This window comes from Etheostoma spectabile, unplaced genomic scaffold (genome assembly GCF_008692095.1).
Source record: "Etheostoma spectabile isolate EspeVRDwgs_2016 unplaced genomic scaffold, UIUC_Espe_1.0 scaffold00000982, whole genome shotgun sequence".
NCBI classification, from domain to species: Eukaryota; Metazoa; Chordata; class Actinopteri; order Perciformes; family Percidae; genus Etheostoma; species Etheostoma spectabile.
In genome coordinates, this window is record NW_022602674.1 from 1 (window position 1) to 6,961 (window position 6,961).

At 36.7% G+C, this 6,961-nt stretch overlaps 1 long non-coding RNA gene across 1 annotated transcript; it reads right to left on the reverse strand.

Annotated features, from left to right (window-relative positions):
- Positions 1–5,727: 5,727 nt before the first annotated feature.
- On the reverse strand, positions 5,728–6,631 carry LOC116674772 (uncharacterized). The gene is made up of 3 exons (XR_004328209.1): positions 6,564–6,631; positions 6,307–6,430; positions 5,728–5,754 (listed from the first exon to the last, which is right to left on the reverse strand). It is a non-coding gene; the product is annotated as an uncharacterized LOC116674772 (long non-coding RNA).
- Positions 6,632–6,961: the final 330 nt, after the last annotated feature.

A 6,961-nucleotide genomic window follows, 5' to 3' on the forward strand; every position in this document is an offset into this window, starting at 1 on the left:
TACCTATATAGTAAGCACATCAAATACTCTTTTCATGGCACTTGTAATTGAACAACCCGTCGGCTGCATACGTGCAGCACTGCTCTTACACAATAAGAAATTGCACAACTAACATATTGCCCAACCTCAAAAGCCTGCGTGTTGCTCAAATGACACAATGCACAGAAATAATGCACAAATCAAATATGATTTAGGTCAATGTTTTCAAATTTCATTAGTTGATCATTACAAATTTGTGTTTCCTTTGTTATACCTGTTGCTCAGCAGTGACCCCAACACCATCATACTATCCTCCAGCATGGTGAGGATCTCTACTGTATCTGCCCCTTCAGCATCAGTTCTCCTCTATCCTTAAAAGTCATCAAGCTCAGGATCTGGCTGGACCACACTTCTTTCACTTGAGACAACTTGGCTTCAATATCCTTCTCCTTCACAGATGATATGCAGATGTACTACAAATGCAAAAAGCCAAGTTTAGGAGGTTGAACAACACAATAAGTGAACATATTGTAACTAGAGATTAGGGAAGGTTGCAACCCCAACATCCAAACTGCCCGCAAACTCAAATCGTCTTGTACTTCAACAGAGGTGCTTTCAAGATGTTCTGCAGTGTAAAGGTATTGGACTCCACCTCAAACTGGTGCGCAGTCAGGTCTGTAATTCGGTCCCAGTGTCTCCTCATCATAGACTTGCTTGACATCAATGCAATGCTTGCAATGCTCTTATGCTCTTACACTGTTATATATAATACCTCAAAGGTCACTGGAATCTGTGCAATTTCATACAGGGCAATATTTAATATTTAACTATTCCATTTCATCACTGTGCAGTATTTATTTATTTATTTAGTACTTAACCATTTCATTACTGTGCAAAATGTACCTATTTGTTTTATACTTATCTCCTTTCACACAATGTGTATTCAAGCCATTTTTATATATGCATAAAGTTGCTCTCCCGACTGCACCTGCACCCCCCTCTTTTTTTTTTCTCTGCACTACCTACATTGTACATTTTTTTTAAATTTTTGACTTTTGATATTTTTGATATTTTATATTCTTGTCTTATATTTTTGTGTCAACACTGTCAAGGGATTGCTTCAATCTCATTGCACAGGTACTGTGTACTTGTGCATAATGACAATAAAGGCATTCTATTCTATTCTGTTCTATTATCTCAAGCAGAGGGCATGACTCACTGAAATCATCAATCGTCTTCTTCAGGTCTTGGAAGGCTTGCCAGTCCTTCAATCCTTTGGGTAGCTTTCGGCACCTAGAAATAGGGATAAGTGTTGATGTACTGTATTTTTCTGAATAAATATACAAACAGTTTTCATTTGAACTACATATATTTGAAAATGTTCACTTTTTTACAACAATTATAGAGATAATAGTATTCTTTCTGAAAGTTTTTCATATTGGCACATGCCTAACAAAAGCCAAGTTGATGTTAGTCATATAAAGAAAAAAAAAATCACAGTACATTGCAAATGGTAGTATTAATATCAGAATACTTTTATTACCTGTTCTGAAATTCCAAAAGTTCTGCATTGATCCTCTCAATATCCACATCTATCCATAGGATGCCAAAGTACCCTTTAATCTTCCTCATCACTGCATCATATAGACCACAGAGTTTCTGTAGCAGATCAAGCTCTTTTCTAAGGTAACCATAGGAAACCATATATTTATTAGTCTAAATACATTACAAATTACCAAAAAGATTAACACTATAGCTATTAAATCAAATTTCCATTGCTTTGGTAATGTAGGGTAAGCTTTGTAGAGTGATCACATACTTGTCTTTGCAGGCAGTCATAATCTGAAACTGGCAAGCCAAGAAGTTGCTCCCCAGAGGTATATGTCGTGAAATTTCTCCACAGTTCTTCAAATTGAGTCTGAATGAAAAAAAAAAAAAAAAAAAAAATATATATATATATATATATATATATATATATAGAAAGGTCTGTATTAAATAGGCATGATGAACCTATGTCAGAGAAGATCCTGATATATTTTTGTATTTTTGTTTGCAGAAAAACAACTACTTAAAACAGAAATTATAATACATTGCAAAACAAAAAGACAATTTTGTGTGGATATGGATAAATGTTTGTTTATAAAACAAATTTACATCTATTTTTATACCCTGCTCATTTATCACCTCTGATACTTTTTCATTGAACTCCTTGGTTGCGGTCTTACAAGTGTCTTATGAGCGGATACGCTGTACACTTAGAAAGAGCAAGGACATGTCAACCACTGTATCAGAAAGACACAGTAGGTTAAGACGGTTTTTTCTTGTTACATTTAAATGACTTGGTCTAAACATTGAAGTCTGTATTGACAAAGATAATCTAAAGAAATTAGTTTTTAAATTTTCAATCAATCTTAAACTTAAACTGAAATGGCTTTAGTGTGTACATACCATATGCAGTATTGCTTTCCTACTTGTTATACTTATTAATACTTTACATGCATCCAACACTGACCAATATAGAATGTTATTTAATCCATCAGCAATGTTACCTGACAGATCTGGAGTCTACGGCCGGCATCTTGGGAGCTATTCATCAGCCATAGGACCTTACTAAAACAGACCATGTGATTAATTTATTCATTTAAATTGACTGAAAAACTTACTAACACTGAGGAGACCTACAGATTACTAACTGAATCATATTGTTTCACAAAGGTGTCAACATTATTTTGGAAAATGACCACTCACTCTAGAAGGTTTTGTTTGAACTTGGGCTGCAAACAAACAAGATTCTCTTGCACTGATCTCTCTGAGTCAGGAAAAACCAAAATCGCAGCTGAGTTACAAAAGAACACATAAGATTCCAAAGCAAAAACGGCATGAATATAATGATACTACCCGCTTTAGACTGAAGCTTTGTGAATAACTGCCTCAGATTGGAGACACCCTCTGCTTCTCTTTTAGTCACTTCTGCTTCATATTTAGTCAAAATTTAAAACGCTTCCTGTAAAATAAATATAACATGATAATAAGATAGAATCAAACTGCAGGGCTAACTTATCTAGAAAAAATATGTAGAACTTCAAACTGATAATGTTGCATAGATCATGCAAAGCCAGCAATTTACTCAGTTCATTGTGTATTTCTTGTCCCTTACAAGCTCTTGTCATTTTAATTTCTTCAATAAATCACACAATTTCACCATGATTTGTCCATATTCTATGTCTGGAAACCTAGTCCTCAACGTTTTTGAAAGCAGTTGGATTATTCGTCAGGACATGATCATATACACTTTGCAGTTATAGACTATAATTAAGCAACTATGTCCTTGAAAACAAATATGTGATATTCATACCTCAATGGAAATCAACGTCATATCAGTTTGTATTTCAGCATTGCGAGGCTTAGAGAGGGCCCCCATGGCACGACGCACATCTTCCAAAATAGCCACAGGATGAGATAGTTGTATGAGGTATTTATAAGTATGTATGCTGGTGTCAATCATTTTCTTTTTGTACTTCTCCCTTAGGTACTTGCACAACAGTTTCTTCCAGACTTTTGTCTCAGCTATCAAGGCCTTCTTCAATGGCTCTGTTTACAAGAGATACAATTTACAGTGCAGTACACAGTTCTCAAACCAGGCATAACCTACAAGTGATGTCATAACCAACTTAAACATTTTGATATAAAATGAAATGTTTCCTATGACAAAGAGGATGTTGCTTCTCGGGTCAGGTTTCTTGTTGGTAAAAAAATAAATTATGTGGAAGATACAGCAATGTTGGTCAGTCGGTCCACCACTTTTGTCCAGACAAAAATATCTTGACCAAAGATTCTATGCACTGCCATTATATTTGTACAAAATGTGTGGTCCATTCTGTTATGTTTTCCCCTCAGAGCACCAGCACAAGATTAACATTTTTGGTTAGAGTAAATGTCTCATCACTGAATGGATTGCAATGACATGTACAGGCAATCATGCTCCACATGCTAATGGCAATAGTGGGAAAACTCTAAAGCTTTAGCTCCTTCCTCTTGCGGTGTGCTGTAAGGATTTGAATCTCTGTATTTTTGACTCAGCAGCACACATTGTGATATATAATGAGATAACTAATATAACTAAAGGGAGACTTGGCATACAGCCCGATCCGGTTGGGGGGAGTTCTGGCCGACCGGGCTGGAGCTCTCTTTACCTTGTCTCTCTTGGTTTTGTTGTAATAATTGTTTTAGACAGCTTGGACTTATTTTGATACACTAGTTAGGGCATAGAATCGAATAATGTTAGGGAGTAGTAGTTAGTCACATAGTTTTCAGATTTATCTATCATATAATCAAGAATATAAAGAACTAAAGGGAGACTTGGCATACAGCCCGATCCGGTTGGGGAGAGTTCTGGCCCGGCCGGGCTGGAGCTTCTTTACCTCGTCTCTCTTGGTTTTGTTGTAATAGTTTTAGACAGCTGGGGACTTATTTTGATACACTAGTTAGGCATAGAATCGAATATTGTTAGGGAGTAGTAGTTAGTCACATAGTTTTCAGATTATCTAACATATAATCAAGAATATAATAGAACTAAAGGGAGACTTGGCATACAGCCCGATCGGTTGGGGAGAGTTCTGGCCGGCCGGGCTGGAGCTCTCTTTACTCGTCTCTCTTGGTTTGCTGTAATAGTTTTAGACAGCTGGGGACTTATCTTGATACACTGAGTTCCTCTCTCCTCTATCTTTCTATCTTTTCATTTATGTGCATCCATGTCCCAGAAATGCGTGTTACTAACCTATTTCTGGGGAGTCATTCCCCGGAGTCCTTATGTTCTTTTTTCACCAGCATGTTCCCTTGGATCAGAGAGGCTCCGAAATCAGGGTAGCAGCTGTCGCCATGGTCCCGCTACACGTTCTGTGATGCCATGTTCAACTGCTACACTGCGGTGCCCTGCCCTGCTACGTCCTGCTACGTCCTGCTACGTCCTGCTGTGCCTTGTAATGCCGCACAGCGTCCTGCTATGCCATGAACTACTACAAAGAACTTCTACAAACTACTAATTTTTTCTATTTTTATTGCCACTCTTCATTCTAACCCCAACCGCCCGTCAGACACCGCCTACCAAGAGCCTGGGTCTGACCGAGGTTTCTGCCTAAAAGGAAGTTTTTCCTCGCCACTGTCGCACTGTTGCTTGCTCTGGAGGAAACTGTTAGAACTGTTGGGTCCTTGTAAATTCTGGAGTGTGGTCTATCTGTAAAGTGTCTTGAGATAACTCTTGTTATGAATTGATACTATAAATAAAATTGAATTGAATTGAATTGAAATTGAATTGATAGGTAGTCAAAAAAAAAAATATTTATAAATAAAAACACAATACGTCCACTTTACTTGTTGACAATTCACTAGACCCAAAACAACGATGGGTTTAATATCACCAACTTCTTGTTCAGTTTAGTGGTAGATCTCGATTTCAGATTCTATCTGCATCAAGGATGGATTGCTGTCCATGAATTCCTTTATAAAAGTTAAGTTAAGATAAACATGATATCATTATTATTATTGCAAAACATATGTTCTCTCAAAAGTCAAAACAAGAACATGGCATATTCTCAGGAAAACAAACCTTGACTTTGAGGTTCCTGTCCCCATCCCAGATCACTCTAAAAGGATTGAACTGCTTCAGAACATCAGTTGCTTGTCCTCTCTGGAGCTGACCTCACACTTAAGAATGACCAGAGCTTTTTGATGTCCTTGTGTTCAAAAATTTGTGATAGAAATTCTCTTTTTCTCCGCCTATGAGATCAACGAAAGCAGGGAAGTACACAAAAAAATTAAGTAATAAGATTGATAAATCTAATCATGTTCACACGACAAAAAAAGCGTTCTTAAGAGTGGTACACAACTTAGATTGATATTGATATAGTTTACCTCATTATTTAAAGCTTTGGCCATGTTCAACATGAAAATCCAACATTGTAACATTTAGATATGACAGAAAATACAGGAAAACATAATAGGTTCCCTTTAAATTGATCGTTGTCAATCTAAAATAAAGACAGATTTAGCAACTGCATTGCTTTTCACTTTTTTCAGAAACACAATTTGTGAACTTTTTTTGTAAAATAAGTTTATCCTGTTTAGAAATAAAGGACCAAATGCAGTTGTAGCCTGATTTCTTTGCTTGTCAATTGTCATTGAAGAGAAATTTAGAACTGCTAGTGGCAAGCCCATCAAGCCTCCAATGCTAGAAACGGGGCAATCCCTTCTGTCAAAAATATCCCATGTGGACACGTACAGTAAAGTTTTTGTTTTTTTAAATTCATGTGCATGTTGATAATGACTTACTTTTGTTCTTTGTGTCATTTTGACTGTACTCCCACTGCCATGCAATGCCCTTGCTAATTTCCAACACCAAGTCGACTAGTCGATTTATGGCCTGTTGGACCTCATCTTCAGTGGGAATCAATACCTGATGACAAGTTCCAGCCAAAGAAACAACATTTTCCATTTAACAATATTGGCAAGGAATTCTAGATTATCCATCTTTCCTAAGGTAACTAGTGTTCAGTGGAATCAGTCAACAATGAGTAGCAGAAACTCACCACATTGGGTATAACCAGCTGGACTTCACCTTTTATAAGCGAGACCATCTTAGTTTCAGACTTTGACTCTGGTTGGTACTAAAATCCCATTTATTGATGTTGAGCTGTAGAGATCATATAGCTTCTCTTAGATATTGGCCTTTTTGCATAATGAATATAAAAAAGACATACTTACATAGTGCCAGAAAGTCTCCTTTTCAGGGTCTCCAGAGATAGCTTGGTTGCTTTGACTAGTGCATCTAATACCCTTGCATTGAAGTATTCATAAAGCTTCTTAAACTCCTGAAATTAAAATATTTACATATGTGTTGATACACTGTATATAAGAGCAATGTTTTGGTGTTGGTAAGCAATACATACCTTCTCAAATTTGATTGCTTTGTCTTTATATGGACCCT